This window comes from Mugil cephalus, chromosome 16, assembly GCF_022458985.1.
Source record: "Mugil cephalus isolate CIBA_MC_2020 chromosome 16, CIBA_Mcephalus_1.1, whole genome shotgun sequence".
In the NCBI taxonomy this organism is placed as follows: domain Eukaryota; kingdom Metazoa; phylum Chordata; class Actinopteri; order Mugiliformes; family Mugilidae; genus Mugil; species Mugil cephalus.
The window spans coordinates 14657666-14675776 of NC_061785.1; the positions used below are offsets into that span (position 1 = coordinate 14657666).

General features: G+C 40.7%; 1 long non-coding RNA gene across 1 annotated transcript; it reads left to right on the forward strand.

Moving 5' to 3' along the window:
* The first annotated feature begins 234 nt into the window (after window positions 1-234).
* LOC125022641 lies at window positions 235-4270 on the forward strand. Its single transcript, XR_007114469.1, has 2 exons — window positions 235-632; window positions 1018-4270. It is a non-coding gene; the product is annotated as an uncharacterized LOC125022641 (long non-coding RNA).
* The last annotated feature ends 13841 nt before the right edge of the window (window positions 4271-18111 follow it).

The window sequence follows — 18111 nt, forward strand, 5'->3', positions numbered from 1 at the left end:
GATTCAGTCAATCTTAACCCAAGAGCAACAAAGAAAACAACGCAATTTTATTGTGTGTAAATAACGTGTCATTCTAGGCAGATGATGAAAACTGTGGAAAATGTCTGGCATCACCTCAGTGTGAAGTGGTCCAATAGTACCATTATCATCCTGCCTTCCTGGACAGCTGTGACGTCACGAATGACCCCGGTTATATGAGGCACATAAACGTACACGCATCCAAATGCAGCACATTTCCCGCGCCTGCTGTGTCACTGATAAGTAGACTTTGCCAGTTCAGACTGGCCGAGTTGCAGACACTTGTCAGGAACACCACCTTATCTATGTGCCGTGGCCTTTGTTTGCTCTCATACTTGTACATGCTGCACTGCAGGTCTTAGAACACCGATGCTGTGGCAGCTATAAATCGATGGATGGATGACAGGAAGTGTCTTAACTGGAACGGTGAAAATAAGTTTAAAAGGAGGTGTAATATCAGGAAAAAAAGTTGTCTCTGACTGACGGGACTTTATTCACCGACCCCTACACTCTCACTCACTCGATGGACAGTTTGACCAAAGGAGGACACAGAGGGGGCGAAGTCTGGTCTGTCTTCATCAACTGAAGCCTCTCCAGAAAAGATATTTCAATAAGTAAGTGGAACCGCTGTGCTGGGTGAAGTACAAAATGCAACTTCTGCTTGAACATCCCTGAAACATACAACTAAAGTTGCCTTAGCTAGCCTAGCGGTTAGCATTAACATGAAGACATAACAAGAATCCCCCAAATAATGATTCACCTAACGTAATTTCAGTCACAATTTATTCTTACCCATAACGTTATCCAGGCTGAAACTGATGATGCATGACATATTAATCTGAGCTGACACTAAGTGTGCCATTGTTAATTGTCTCACTCCAATTCTTTCTTTTAATTGCCAAAGCTAAACCGAAGGAGACACAATGTTGCGCTGCCGATGTTAGCCTCCAGTAGCCCACACCGACCAAAGTGAACATCTGCTCTTTTTTTTCACTATAGGTTTCCTTCCACCTGCTTGGAGAGGGAAAGTGTTCAGTTGTAATCTGCAACATCACCACGAGATGGCATTAAATTCAACATGTTGGTCCTTTAACGTCAAATAAACAGTTGCCTTTTTGTCTAGAGCATGACCTGAGACGCAACATGTGTAACAGAAGGATGACACGTGATGTTCATGAGCCTCAAAGGAAAACATTCTTCTCCTCTTTAAACTTAATACATATTTGGAAATCTACACTAATCTACACATAAAGGGTTATGTGGCATCTGTCATCAAGGTGTACAGCGGCATCTTCGTCAAATGGAAAGAATTCAACAATTTGTATTTCTCTCCAACTCCATTTGTGTAATTTATGATATATTTAGTGTCAGAGCTGAAAGAAGAGAGTGAAACATCTTGATCTTCGTCGTCGATTACGACGTTTGTGTGAAAGCTGAACGTGGTGTGAAAACACGTCGCACCAAGGGTGACGGCTTTGGATTCGACAGACTGTCGACAGGAGAAAACAAGCAGCACCTCTTAGTAACAGACTGTGGAAATACCGCTAATATATGCTGTTTTCTTCGTGCAGCACTTTAAATGCCTGCTGTTAAAAGCCTGAGATCCTCAGGGACCAGGCTGTTAAGGCTGCTCTGAGTCACCTCAGAAAACAAAACAACTCTAAAACTTTGCAAGCACTGTTCCAGATATTTTAGATTTCTTCTTTTAATGACATATATATGTGCAAAAGTACTTTTTCTGAATATTTTTTTAGTCTTTCTGATATAATTATTTTAATCTCGTCTAGGTAGTTATAGTCAACTCTCACAGTAAAACACAATGAGTTTGTCCTTACAGCACCTTGGCTGCAGTCTTGCTAAAAGAGAAAATCAACAACAGGAGACAAGCAAAACCATAAGAGAAAAGCTACTGGAGAATTACTTTACAATCAAGCAGATTCAATCAAAGACTTCAGAATACAAGAGAAAAACCAAGTCGCATACAATACTGATACTGTAATGCTGCGTCTGTGTATGTTTTCTATTTGTACAGTAGACAGATGACTTCATCTTAGATTGTAATACACACAGATAACACATGACTCATTCACTTGGCGAGGCCAGTAAAAGAAGAAACTGCAGGAGCGACTTCAGCTCCATGCAGCGTGTTCAGTCTTAATAAAATGATGTCTGGGTACGGTGGGTCGATCCTGCGAGGGACTTTGTTAATGCTTTCCTAATGACATAATGAAAATGTTTTATGTAAAGTGTTTCTAGATGAGTAAGGAAGAACTGTCGGCCTGTGTGTGCATCTGGTGACGTCAATCTGTTTTGATAATAACAAAAGTTGGGTGTCACCTCATGCAGGTCTGTCTCGCTGTCTGTCGGTCAGTGAGTAAAAGCTGAATGGCAATGTGCACTGAAGTAACCTGGTAATTGTCTGTTGTGTGTTGTAACCCTGTTTCTTAAATGTCATGCAAACAAAAAAAAAAAAAAAAAAAAAATTTTGCAACGTTTCCCAGGAAGGAGACTGTGTCCAAAACAAATCCCGGTCTCACTGGAATTGAAACGATTTTGTAAATAAGGTAGTTTCCACCACTTGTTGACATCTGCATATGAAGTTTAATTTCCCTGCTGTGACCAAGTACCGTACATATTGACATTTCATTTCATTTCACAGATTTTCATCGAATTATGAATTGCACTGATCGTATCCTTGTGACAACAAATAAAACCATCAAGCCACACCAAACCAGCTCTGACCAGACCGGAGAGCACTTCTAAGAACCCTGTAATAAAAAAGGATGTAGGCCTGCAATCCCCCATTGATCATTTGGAAAGCTTGTTTCTTTGAAATAACTATATAACCCCCTCATAATGAATTTCACACCGTTTCCCTCTGAACTGAGTGTGGACATTCCTTCGTATCCAAGGACAGTCACTGGGAACTAACTTTTACACCCACGATAACAATGGACGCTGGCGTCACGGTCCGAGGCGTGTTTGATAAAATCATGCACTACATGGGCCGTATTTGTCATGTCAATGACCAGCCAATAGACGATGAGCGCTTTTGTGGAATAAAGCAATCGAAGGCCAAACGTAAACACACCCGCATGCCTCGTGTCTGCTGCCTCACATCCCTTTAGGGAGCTGGTTTACTGTAGTAAAACAGCCGAGAAGAGCAGCTGTTTTACGACGGCTTATTACAGCACCGATATCTGTCACATTGAAAGTCAGATCACACAAGTACACAAAAACAGTCTCTTGAGTACACACAGTTGTATGTGTTTTATATTGTAATAATTTTAATATTTGCTCAGTTTGGAGCACGCCGATGTAACACCTCTAGACGACTGACCAGTGAGTAAAATCAACTCCACCGCATACAGCAAATCTTTAATAGAGAGACACATTTGCCATAGACTCTCAGATGTCAACAGCACCTAATGTATATGCAGACTAACAAATTCAAAGTGGACGTTCAGTGTGGGTGGCTCCATGTCACCATTTCGGCAGCACCTGACTCCAAAAACTCCACCTAACTCCTGACTAATTTAAAAATACTCAAAGAAGTAAAGCTGAAACTAACACCTAGGTGATCAGACACCCTCCAGTCACTCGAAGTATTCCCACCCTTGTTGCTGTTTAACTTAAAGCATAAACATTAGTTTAACTGGTCTATAGAGAGCAGGCTGTAAACATTTGCAATAATATCGGTCACTGAAAATTACTGCATGCTAATTAAGTATTCCCTGAAGTTAACCAGGTCAGACTATATCATGTGAGTCAACCCTAACAATGACACATACCAGCCTCTGTGTACAAGTCAAACTCATTTATATTAAAGGTGCCTTGTGAAGTTTTTGTCCACTAGTAGCGCCAAAGAGCAATGTTTGAAAAAGCTTTTATTACACACATTGCCAACCTTACAAGTGTGTTACGAGAAAAGAAATACAAAAAGTCCTGTTCTTCATCAGATCTTAGATCAGATCAGACCTCCTTCTTCATCTAGAAGTCTTTCTTTCTTTCTTTCTTTCTTTCTTTCTTTCTTTCTCTAATTTTTCTCTGTTGTTATGTCAGTTATATTCATTCATGATCATGTTCCCCTTTGCTGCTGTTTTCCCTTTTCTTTATTTTTTTGTATTCCTTTTTTTTTCCTCTACACATATAATTAAGAACTGATTCTGAGTTTCAAGATAAGGGGTACAACTAGAAAAGTCACTGACTTCATCCTACTCTTTTTGAATAAAACAAAACACTCATACTTGTATTGCCAGCAGAAAACTTGATGTTATCTTGTTACATTGATTTTTCAAATTTTTATTTTAGCATTGTACTTTATTGTAATAAAGTCTAACTTAACCAGAAGTAACTTTATGATGTTTTTCTTCACATGGTACCAATATAATATCCCTTTGCATCATATCCTGGTGAGCGCATTCCTATCCGCCAAACACAAGGAAGGATATTTGTTTGCCAGATGGCTGTCGCAGGGAATGAGGCACTAGTCAAACTCAAACACTTCCTTTGATGCACGTGCATAGAACATAAGCGTCAGCAGCACAGACACGGCTACGTTAAGTACCCCGGGATGTTCAGGTGAAATGTAGGAACTGAATAGTGTTTTTACATCCATCAGCTGAGCAATAAAACAATGTGACGTACTGAAACATGTGCTTGATGTTTTGCAGAAAACCAATGTAATTTGCTTTGGAGATTTGTGTCTTAGCCCGAGCCTGGACAGGGTTAGGCGTGGCTAATATTACTCAGAGGTGCACACTAAGACACATACGCAGTAACGCCATGACTAACAGTTAGAGCAAATATGTTAACGTTATTAGGTACATATTTTGTCATTATCATGCATCATGCTGTTTGCATGACGATGTTGAATTGTTTTCAGTTGACAGTGGCTATAGTCCAGATGTCTCTCGAAGGCATCATAAAACACCAGAGCAGAAGAGGATCACATTGTGGTGGTCAGACCAGTCGAATGTCTGGGAAAGGTTGCATTGTGTTTCCACCAATACATTAAATATTCTTTGCACTTTGCACATCTTAAAAGGTATTTCTTATTTCTACAATTTCATCTAATGGATGGGAACATAATGCATGGCGTCTCTAGTTTAATTAAGCAAAAATAATGGAAACGTTCAATAAACACGGAACAAGTTACACCAAACAATTTCCCAAGTTGTGACAATGACAACTGTTTTACAGGTAATCTAGGACAACTATGGTTTAATCCTTTAAGGCGATCTGAAGTGGTCAGACCAATGAGACGTTTGAGCAAATAAACAAACCACTTCAACTCAAGACTCAAGCCTTACTGTATGCTTATCATTCTGCCTCATCCAGGTCATGGTGCATCCAAAACTCCCCACCAGTCCTTTAGAACTGAAGGAGCTACCTGGATGAGTGGCAATACGTCATCTTTTAGGATATTTATAAACCACACTATCTAGCTCCCTAAGTTCGTCCTCAGCTCTACTTCACAAATCCACCTTTCCTGCTATAAAAGCAACATTATTTCATCTGGTGACATTCGCATTAGCGAAAAGGTCACATGATGGGCAGTGAAATAAGCTTGTGATCAAACTTCAAGGGTCAAGTCCCAGCTCTAGCCGTGGTGTTTCCAAGAAAAGGTTCTGTCAGCAACAACAGCCTTGTACGCTCGTTAGCAGCAACCATCGTGCAGTCAGCTGGTAACGTTTGGTACAGAACGCAAATTAAAAAGGTTTCAGGAATAAATTAATGGGGAAACTTTAAGCTCCACTTTACGGGGGGATGGTGGATAATACCTTACACTCACAGATAAAGAAAATTAGAAGGTATAATATAAACCATATAAACAATAAAATAAAATCTTATTAAAGGGAAAGAAAATCAAATGAAACATGGTCAGCGAGAGTATTAAAGGTGGCCATTGCCAAAATAGTGGCTGCTCAGGAGAATCTGAAATCCGAGAGGTTGAGAATTGTGTCATACACAGGTAATGGGGGGGAGGAAAAAAGCCTGAGAGTGACCTGCAGTTACCCATGACTGCTTGCCAGGATCGAGCGCAAATTTAATCGTGTTGACTTTTCCAGATTCCTCGATTTCGCCAAGAATGTGACAAAACTATCAGAGCCAGCCTTGCAGATGTAAACACTAGCACGTGGGTTGTAGGATATCCTGGCCTTGGCTGAGAATCCATCCACCTGCAGGTATTTACTGAGGGAGGAATACCAAACCAAGGGTTACTGATTAACCCCTAAATGATCATTTAGTTGCTGACCGCTGTGCTGCAGCCCTTCAGAGAAACTGAAAAAACAACCCGGACAAATAGAAAGGCAGAAACATGATGATGCTTCTTGTGTCAGAGTAAATGATTATGCTTTTTCTTCGTGTGTAACTTCCCAGGCGTTTAAACCAAACCAGTATAATCCTACTACAGTAAGTAGGTCAGTGGACCTCATCATAGGGTTCCCTCATTTCCTATCCAACATGTGATTGTTTATTATTTTAAACATTCAAATAGAGTTAATATTTTGTGTCTTTAGTTAAGCCTCATTGCTTCGTGGCTTAGTTATTTGCGTAACTAACCCTCTTGTGTATTTCCCGCCCCAAATGATGAAGCAAGCACAACATGAAAATGCTGCAGGTATTTTCGCCGTCAGCACTTGCTCCATCACTGTTCACTCAACAATATGAGCTCGGCCGAAGCACAGCGAAAATAGTGGTATGAACCAACACGGCGCACAGCGTTTCCCCACAGCGGTAAACTTTTGGGGAACCGTTTATGTCATCTGTCAATCCAAAGTATGCTGTTTCCTTAAAGTTTAAATTAGTTTCACACAGTACCATTGTTTCTCATCTTTGTGTCTGTGTGTGTGTGTGTGTGTGTGTCTGTGTTAGTTGAGATGGAGCAAATGTGAATGCATCGTATTTCAGATTACACCCACATGTTTTGTATTAATTTCCCGTACAGACAGTATTTAGTGAGTTCCTGTCAGATGTGTAGTTGCATAACAGTAGTGTTACGTATATTTGCATAACATTGAAATACCAAGGAAACTGACAACAATTTGGCAGTCAGGGGTGTTATTTTATTATTTTTATTTTCTGTAATAAAATAAATACTTCCTTATGTATGTAGTCATATGTTCTTTTTTTTTTTTTTTTTTTTGCAACATAACCTAGCATAAGCTAGCATAACGTAAGACAACTTGATTTATTTCAGTCAGGTTAAATGCTGCATGACACAATTTTCTTCAGTAGTACCTCCATTCATTCTCAGAAATATGCGTCATTTTCATGGTTGTGTGAGACACATGGCAGTTCCTCTCAAAGTTCAGTCACACTGAAGATTTCCTGGAGAAACTGAAAATGATATTAGCATGACGACACGATAATGAGCTTGAGACTGAGCACCACAGTTTCAGCACAATACAGTAATGTTTAAGCGTGCTTGGACTCATCCGAACCTTTTAAACCCACGGTATTTGGCAGTGGGGCACCTTATTCTCCACATATTGTTTAATGTATCAAAATCATCTTTAGAGTTGCATAACAGTGTAGCGGTAGATAATAAACACACACAGCAGATCCTTGTTTTTGTCAGTGCGGCTAGCTGGAAGCCTGCTTTGACCCAGATAATAGGAACCTAGGTGACGCTAACAACAAAGGTGACCTCACAGTGTGCAAATGGTGACCTAAGCTCCTATTTTAAGTCAAAGCTAGTCTGCCATACAATTAATTGTTTGCAGCACATTATCAGAGAGGTGCTAGCTGTGGTGCGTCACTGTGATATGCCATGTTTTGGTAGATTATTGGTCAGATATCTGCAGGTAATCCCCAAAGTCCAGCGTATTGACCTCTTTTTTGCCCGTGGTACAAAACAGCTTATGTGTTCTGAACTCTTTAACATGGCCAGGGAACCCGGGTGCAGAAATGTACCCTAATATCCCCCTAGCTGCTCATAAAATCAGTGGAGATAATGACCAAAATCATAATATAAAGAGGAATTTTGGGAAGTTCCCAGAAGTACACAGGTAGTCATTACTGTAATGGTCCCTCACTTCAATATCTGAACTTCACGTGTTATCTGAAATTACTCTTGACAACAATGTCTAGGAAAACACCCGCAAAGTTTCTATCTGCTCCAATAGTAGTCACTTATTATGAAATAGACAAGCCTTTAATTCACAAAGAGCGTTATTCACATAACATGGTTTCCCTGGGCATACGAAGACAGAGGTCATCACCAAAAGTGGTTCCAAGAATATTAACCAAAAGGGTTTTGTTCTCTCTAACTGCGGTGGGATTTTGTAAATAGTTATCAGATACTATCAGTCCCATAAAAACTAGCATTGAAGCTGCCTTGCTTGAGAGTGAAACTGGTAATGTGAGTGAAATGAAGACTACTCAGATACACAAACATTTTCACAATGACAAGATTATCTAGAATAGTAAAGCTAAGTAAAGCTTATCGGCATGATTCAGGAGGGGCCGCCTAGCTTTTTGTAGCTCTTGTGCTGTATGCAGCCTGACATAGGCACTTGCACAAAAACACTTTAGGAACAAAAAAGTGACAAGCCCCCATTGATGTCACGAACTGGCGCAACATTAACTGGAGCCATGTGAGACACATTTCTGAGTTACAAAAATAAGGATTTATTACATTAAAAAGAAAACAAAGAGACGACAGATGAGACATGGTGAGCTTCTGCAGCTGAAAAGTGATCCTACTAGGCCTTTTCAACAAGGCTCTTTATTCAGTCCACTCAGGTCTGCCAGGTTAACATGATTAAGCACAGGATAAAGACACTTGCACAGTCAGTGGAGGTGCAGAGAGGCGTAACACTCAAAAACACGTGAAAAACATCACAAGGTTTTGACCTGGCCTCCAAATTTGCTACATCCCAAACAGATCAAGTATCTGTGGCATACACTGGATGGAATAAGCTTGATCCACAGAGGGCCCTCCCCTCAACCCATAGGACCCAAAGACCCTAGAGTTGTCCCGCTCATTTTTCGGTAACTAGGCATCATTTTTGTGTTACCATGTGTACCATTTCACTCAGAGAGAAATGGCAAATTGCACGTGGACTTCTGTTTGTGTGGAAATAAAAGCATAATCACATATGCAGTTGAAGAGTTCATTTTTAAATGTTTTCTAAAAACTAATTTTAAATGACCGTTTCACCCAAAATGTTCCAGGCCATGTAAGTACAATCACTCTCTTAAGCAAAGACGACAATTCTTTTTAACCCATTCATGCAGGCTGCTTTTACTGTTGTTGTTTTGTCAAAGCTGCACTCTAAAAGCTCTGTCTCATTAAAGGGTAAAGGTCTAATGTTAGCATGATGATCCCAAAAAGCGACCAGCATTACCAGAACTGCAGAGTGAATAACCACAGCAGCGTACAGTCGGTACATGCACAAAAGCAAGGCAATTAACTCCTTCAAACACTCGAATCACTGGCTGCCCGTCGTTCAGCAAATCCATCACCAAGCCCCACAGGTTTACGCTGCCATAAGACGCCTGTTATATTGTCTCTGTTTGAATGATGTGCGTCACTGCCTCCACCCCTGCAAACACACTCCCAGATTCACATCAGAGGGATCTTTGATGAAGGCGTCTTATGTCACTGCTAATTGAATCTTCGGCCCTGCGTCTTGTCTGCTGCAATCTGCAGCACATCTGAGCAGATTGTCCTCACACGCAAAGACGCACAAATCATCTGTTTCTGATGAAATCCTCTCCATCATACGAGCCCCATTTTTCACATCCCTGCTGCTCTGCTGCTATTGATCCAAGGTTAGAGACCTTCTGTTGGGTTACAGATATGAGCAATTCTGGAGAGAAAAATGTGCGTGCAGCACCCGGAGACCTTAGTACACTGAAAAAAGTTTAGTTATTAGCATGGTAGGAATCCTGGTGTCACAAGTTAGGACTCCTAACTAGTTACGAATTGATGGACTCAAATTTAGTCAATAGTCAAGATGAAGTAAAGTTGCTGCGCAACTAAAGCTATGTGACAACTGCTCCAGCTTTGCCTGTGCTTTTGCATCCCATGTGTAATAGTCATTTTGATTCTTGTAGTTGTTTTGTGGCCGTTTTCCATCTCATTTAAAGGGAATTTCGCTATAGATTTTTATTAGAAACACTGCTTATATTTTAAACTCTTTCAGTGCAGCTTTAGAAGATTGACACCCCAAAGTCACGGGTCTGCATCCCTAGTACAATGAGACTAACAGGACAATGTAAAGCCCCTTTCACACTGGACGAAAAACCTTCTGAGATTTTATCGGCTCAGCTCAGCTTTGATGTGAACAGGAATGCTGCGTCAACCCAGTAATTTACACAATGAAGTTGATGTACCCTTCTGTTACATTCTGATTTTGTCACTGCATGGCAGGTCAGACTGTGTCATTGTAGAAGCTCAAAAACAGAGCAAAGTTTTGGTTTCTCCAATAAGAGGCTGATCTCTGAAGAGCAGACATTTTTGTCAATTTTTTAAATCAAACAAATCAAATGTGTTGTTACACTTTCGTTAATGGAAGCACCTAGGTGAATTAGCCCTAGTCATGTTCAGGAGATTGCACCAATCGGGGAATGCATGTGCAACTGTGTTTACAGACAGCTTTTGTAGCTATATGGTACACTTTTTTACTGATCGTGGCAGTGCACTGGCAAGGCCGTGAGATCCACAAGCTGCTCTGCATCTGAGGAGAAGAGGAGATTTGGCGGCACATATCGGGCACTGTGCAGGACACAGTGATTTGTTCGAATATCAGCATCATTTTCAGTGTGAAAGGGGAATAAGGGAGGTAGTACAGGGCCTGCCCACTTAAGCTTGAAGTTTGACTAAAAAGGATCCATCACTAAGTCATTGGAGGGCAGTTGAAGGCTGCCCAACTTCGATATGTTACCACTTTCAATCAAAATGAATCTGTTACCACTAGTGCTTCCACTAGTGTGAACACTCATTCACGTTGCATAATCCAACTCTTGACCCAAATGTTGTTGTGCCCATGAAACACTTCTTTTACATTTGACAAAAACACTTATTTGAATCGTTTTGATAGTTTCAAGGGTTCCTGTTGTGTATGATTTGAGATCTCCTTTTTATGCTGTCTGGCAATTCTAAGAAGTACACTGTAATCCTCAGTTCAGTCCTTTTCCTTGTGCTGTGTACATATACTGGATGTCATTCTTAGAAATGTCTATTTAAATATGGTCCAAAAACAAAAGCACTCCTCTTCTGCTGTTGGTAACACTCTGTACGAGACCATGCGAGTGAACACACTGTAACTCGTGCAACCTTAGCCGTGTTTTGATTTTGATTGCGGCCTCAGCCTCAGCACTGGGTTAAATTTAGAAATCAGGCACGTGCTCCACCCCACGGATGCACGACGGGCAATAATGGGATTGACAGAAAACGCAGCTGCAGAAATTAGATTATTATTGATTATTTTCATGTGTTTGGGTGTTTGTGCCAGTGTGAGTGTGTTTTTATCATTGTCCGTCTCATTGTGTCTGGATTTGTTTGTGAAAAAGAAAGATAAAGAGAGCGAAAAAAAATAAAAAACAATTCAGATTTTTTTTTTCAAATTTTGAAACTGACAATTTTTTTGATTCACTTGAAATTTTCTGCAGATTTGGAATATATACTAAATACAAACACAGTTTTGTTTCATCAATCATCTTCAAATAACATTCGAAAAAAGACTAGAAGGGTCAAATTCATCTAAACTATGATGAAATGTTGTTTATTACCTACAAACTGTGCAGACTGACCTGAAAGCGAATTACGCAGGTGGCTACGGCTGACTGCACAATTTACAGGCCCAAAAACTAAAGCAAACACTAATGTTACTGTTTAACTGCAGATCGCTTCCTGTGTCGCAGTTACATCCGAACCAGAGTCCACCTGACCATGTCCGGAGGTCCAGGGGTGGATGTGGGTGACAGCTGCTGGAATGGGACCAACCAAAAAAATCAATGAGTGGCCACGTTCGGAAGACGTAAACGAACGCCTCTACAGCACACGTGCAGGAATGTGTATATTGAGCCTAGTCGGGATGCGATTAAATGTGTGCTGCACATGTGTGAGATGGCTGCGTGCATTCTGTTTCTAAGGACACTGATTAGAGTTTAACCACATTGTTAGCAGCCACTGATGAAATCACTGCTTTACAGGTGCAAGGTTTAATCTGGGCCTGGAGAGGACGCCGTAGATATAGAACCGAAGAGGTTTCTGCAGAGTCAAAAAATTGTGAGAGGAAATATGGACAGATGGTACATTAAATGTGAGCCATTTTCATAGCAAAGTTGGACAAAACACAACCATAAAATACTCTCGGACCACTACAACTGTAACTACACGCTACAGTAGTGGTTCTACATAAGTCTTAGACCAGTGGTTCCCAACCTTTTCCAACTCGGAGCCCATTTTTAAGTCTCAAAATTTGTTGTGGCCCATGTCCAACCCCACAAATACGGAGGCCATATAATGTGTTCTCTCATTCATAAATAACGGTATTCTTCAAAAATGGAGAAATGTATCAGCAGATCCAAACAAAATCAACATATCAAAAGAAGCCCATTAAATCAACAGGCTTACAAATAAACACAAACCCCAACATAAACCATACTTATGGATGTAAATTTACAGAAGCCAAAAGTGACAATATTAGCAATACCTCGTTGTCTCAGGGTAACAAGAAAACTACCCATTGTCTCGCAAAAAGAAAAAAAAAGGAAAAAATCAGCAGAACATGAACCTGTGAAGTGTCAGTAACGCTTTTTTTTTTTTTTGACTGATGCAAAATCACAGCAAGTACACAACACCAAGTGACCTACCAAAGAATGAATACAGAACAACACTTGCAACTTTACGTCTGGTGTAAAGTACACTCATCAAAAATAAGACCAACACATTGATTGCAGATCTGTCACTGGACACAAACGTTTGTACACGTTGTGTTCTGGACGTGAATTGCCCAGAAAAATAATGCTCTACAGATGTGAAAGAGGATTTCAAGAGCTGTGTGAGAGTTAGAAATGGAAGGGCAGGAGGCGAGGATTGATGGGATGCCAGTTGGATGTCCTGAGGCAGAACTTGTCCCTGGCGGGTTCCAGGTCCAGTTAAAGCTGTGGTTATGTTGCTTAATCAGAGGCCGTGCTATCATTTTTATCTGGGCACATCTAAGCCCCCGAGTTCCCTGCTGTAACATAAATAGGTTATAGATTAAGAGAGATCTCTCCAGAGGCTGGGCTACTCATCATCCCTGTATCAGTAGATCATTCTGTGTGAGAGGTGAGGTTTGGTGTAACAACAGTCTGTCCTCTCAGGTCCCGTGTTGTGTAATAAGCATCCACAGAGCAGACCTGCCAGGCAGAAAAAAAAACTGCTAAAACATCTGCAAACTTCAGAGGGAAAGAATGATTCAGTTGTTCATTACATACCTAACATTCCTCATTCAGTTAGTCAGTCAGTAGGGTAGTCACGCATAACATTACAGTCTGATTGGAGTTTAAATTTCATTATGATGCAGTGAAAAACAAGAGTTGTGTACTAACTGTAGTTTTCCAGTTGGCCAACCTGTTATTAGCAGGTTTTATTTCAGGAAGTGGCCAATAAATGACTGCAGGAAGCTTCTAGATGGTGACCCAGAACTTGCAGTGGAAGCCTTAAAAGCTACAGCGATGGTCACCTGCCTGTATTTGACAGTGTCAGTGTGTTTCAAATCTGGTCGACAGGTCGAATGCATTTCACACCAGTCAGCTGTTGGCTGGAGGAAGGAAGGAGCAACCACAGTAAACATTGATAGAAAGGTTTCTGAGAATAAGAAAAAAGAAAAAAAAAAGCCACAAATTTTATATACCCGGTCAGCATCAAAAGGCAGTGGAGCATTTAAAGGTTCACGTTTTTTTTTTTTTTTTTAAGTCAAATAATAAGTGTGGCTGGATTGCATAATACGAGACCGTCACAACTACAGAGAGTGACCTGTTCAAATGTCTGGATGTGATTAATTCAGCTCGGCCCAGATCTGGAAATTATTCAATGTACTGTTATTGTGGAAAATAATATATATATATTAAAAAAAAGAAAAAAAAAAACCTGAGGAAGTCTGTGAATATCCTGAAGTCTGTGTTGTCACCTCTTTCTCATCGTGTCACTTCCTGTCTCTTGCTGTTAGTAACTATCGTTGTTGTAAAAACTCTTCATACACCAATCAGGCATAACATTATGACCACCTTTCTAACATTGTGTAGGTCTCCCTTGTGCCTTCATAACAGTTGTGACCCTTCAGATAATGGACATGGGCCTTCTGAGGGTGTCCTGTGGTTTCTGGCATCAGGGTGCTGTTAGTGGGGGTCTTTGAGTCCTATGGGTTGAGGGGAGGGGCCTCTGTGGATCAGACTTGTTCCAGTGAATCCCGCAGATACTTGATCAGTTTGAGATCTGGTGAATCTGGAGGCCAGGTCACGTTTTTGGAGTCGTTTTTGTGTGATGGCTACTGGGGTTTCCTGGTCTGGTCCACATCCACATGAATTAATGCCAGGCCCAAAAGTTTCCCAGCAGAACATTGTTTTGTCACAAGATGGTCGATGTTATTCACTTCTCCTGGTCATAATGTTGTGGCTGATCGGTGTAGATTGGTGCATAGAGTCCTAATTTGTAGATCAATGCTGTCAGATTAACAGAGCAACTGAAATCTTGTAGTACAACGGTGTCATTCAGTACAGATACTTTAAATTTTGTTCATATCTCCGGGCAAATTCGGTCGCATTCCTCCGCTGATCTGTTTACATCTCCCCCAGGATAGCTGCATGCACAGGGTCATCTCAGCTCTCTAGCCGACATCCTAATGTTCCCTCTTGTAACACATTTAAGGTCGGTTACAGCATGCCGTTGTATAACCAGGATCCCTCGGACCTCCACTGTACTATTAGCCAGTGAAGCAATTGCATGCCCACGTCTCTCATATCTGTCGTTGTCACCCCCTGTGTCTTTAATCCCAGACTGGTCGTTGTCACATCATTTAATCAGCAAGGCAGTTGGTAGATGGCATGATAGCGCTCACTTTTTACTGTGTCATTAAAGATCTAAAAAAGCAGAGGCCATCAAAGTTAGAAAGCTGAAAATCAAAGTGTCCTTTCATTTCCTGGTCCACACAGACACACTTGACACAGGTCTTACATGTGTGCTTGATTTTCTTTCTTTCTTTCTTTTTTTTTTTAAAAAAAGCACATGTTAGATTGTGTGTGAAAGCGGGGACAATGTCGGAGGCAGCAACAGCTGACGTTATATACGGATGAGGGCAAACTGTGGTCTTCTATTCCTTTTCCCTTGTGTAACATGTTGTTGCGTCAGTTTAAATTTTTTGACGTCCTCACATTTGGACGGACTTTCAAAGAGCCGTTTGAGGATTAAGACTTTCCGTTTTATGGTCCAGTTTAAAATGAGGTTAGGTTTATGGAAGAGGCCGGGCCAAAGGAAGAATTTGCAGATACACAACATGTGAGCACATATATTAATAAATTCCTATTAAAACTGATGCGTCCATGACTTAAACATGAAAATAAACATGCACCACTTCAACTCAACTTTATGTAGCGACAGGAATAAATCAAGATTTTGTGTGAAAAGAAGAGGATACGTCTGGAAAAAAGCATCCATGCAAAAAGAAAAAGAATGAAAAAAGTTTAGCAACTGTTAAGTAACAACAACAAAAAACACAAGAGTTGGAAGACAGTGGAATCCCAGGGCATTAGATTTCAAGTGGTCGTAGTAGTGGGTCTGGAAAGAGTCTGACTGAACACAGAGGATGATTAAAGACCACACAAGCAAAGTGTGGTGGAAGAATAGACAAGGGTCAAAAAGTCACAGGAAATAACTAGAAAAAGATTAACAGAACTCAAAGGCGCCGTCGCGTAGTCACCACTGAACGAGACTGAACGAACCGGCAAAGCCGGGGCTCAGCGACCAGGTATTTTATGGAGGCTTGATGAGTAGATGGGAAGCAGGTGGATTCAATCAACCAGGGGGAGGAGGGAGCTGCTGGCAGAGCCCTGGGAGCATGAAGGCATGATACGTGGGACATGGATAATGGAATAAAGGGATGAATAGAGGCAGCATTCAAAGTATTTATTTTTATTGTTATACTTTAATGCAGTATGTACGGACTGGTATTGACGCGTACATCTGACGTGTACAAAGGTCAATCTATTCTGGGGACCAATGCAAGTTTCAGTCCTTGGAGAAGAGGATATATATATATAATTATTTTTTATTTTTATTTTTTTTTTCGATTTTAGGGTCTTTCTTGATTATTTCTGTTTCTGTCTAACTGGATGCATTCAGCGTTGCCAGCAGGATAAAGGCCTCATCTGTTATATTTTCTGCAGTTTCTGCAGAACCATTACCTGCATTATGTCAGACATGTTAAATTGTGACTGATGGGTTTTTCTTATCAGGTCATTTGATTTAGTCTCTGTGATGACAGTTACATAACAATCTCTAATCAGATTTATTTCAGCCTCAGAGGGAATATTTAGTACACTCCAATTGCGTAAAGCATCAGTTACGCTAACTGGCACGGTAAACTGATTTTGTAGTTATTTTTGTGTAATAAATGCACTGGTCTGGTTTCAATGCTTTGGAGCACCGCCTTCAGTTTGTTTGCATTGCATTGTGGGCTACAGCTATGTGTACCGTCTACATGTTTTTGTGTGACACTCAAAACCTGCATAAAATTCTCTAAATGTACATCATTAGTCAGCTAATTGCATAACCACATTCGACCACTAGGGATGCTAAAGAGCAGATACTAGTTTGGAAGTCTGCCTGTTGAAGATGCACTTACTCGTTTACTTTTAAACATAAACTACAAAGGAAGTGTGAAAGCGAAGTTAATAGCTGACCATTAATTCAAGAATGGTTTGCTGTCTGTCCTTCTTACTCTGTTATTTCCAACCATAAAGACAGTGTTTCTGTTGGGGTAATTGCTATCCCCTTCTGATGATTTACTGGACACAAGTTCCTTAGACATTAGAGGAGATACTGTCTGGGTGTTTGGCGTTACAGAAAAGAAGCCTTATCCTATTTCTGTGTTACAGGAATGTGGTTTAGTTGCGGTCATCTTCATGACATGTATATTCTTAGCCAGCCAATCGCATGACAGTCCCTGTCTTTGTGAACACTATAGACCCCTTCATGGCCTACGTCACCGTGACGGTACAACGTTAGCTCGAGGCAAAGCAGAGGGAACTTGGGGCGAACACAGTCACAAATGTCGTCTTGCTGTATTTTTGGCTGCCACCGAAAAAGCAAAACCGCTAACATGAAGTTTTTCCAGCCACTGCCAGTCGTAGACGACATTGGTTGAATGCGATTAAAAGAAAGGATTGGAGTGAGACAATGATCAACAACACTTGCAACGCACACTTCTTATCAGATAAGATTAATATGTAATGCATTGTCAGTTTCAGCCTGGATGGCGTTATGGATTAAATTAAATTGTGACTGAAATAAGGTCAAGTTAATCATTATTTGGGGGATTCTTGTTACAGGTTAAAGCTAACGCTAACCGCTAGGCTATATGTATGTATATATTTATATGTATATTTCAGGGGTGTCCAAGCAGAAGTTGCATTTACTACTTTACCCTGCACAGAGGTTCCACTTACTTATTGTAATATCTTTTTAGGAGAGGCCTCGGTTGACAAAGACAAACCAGACTTCGTCCCCTCTGTGTCCTCCTTTGGTCAAGTCATCCATCCAGTGAGAGAGAGTGTAGGGGTCAGAGTCAGCTTTTTCACAGGGGACACAGGGGTCTCAGGAGTGAGTGTATTAATATATTCTCTAAAATATGCATTTTCGTCATCAACAGTCCTTGGAAATATGTTAGCTGGATTTTACGAGCTATAATGTTTGACAAGTTTTGCCTCCAGCTAAGCCCCGCCCCTCAAAATAAGTCACATTGTTTTCAAGCTGTGAAGGGGTCTATAAGAGATGAATGTTTCTCTGTTGCACCTTTGAGGTCCACTTCATGTGGTGAGGTGTTGTAGTGATCCCCAACTGTAATATGTACAATATACTCAAATACCTTTTTTAGT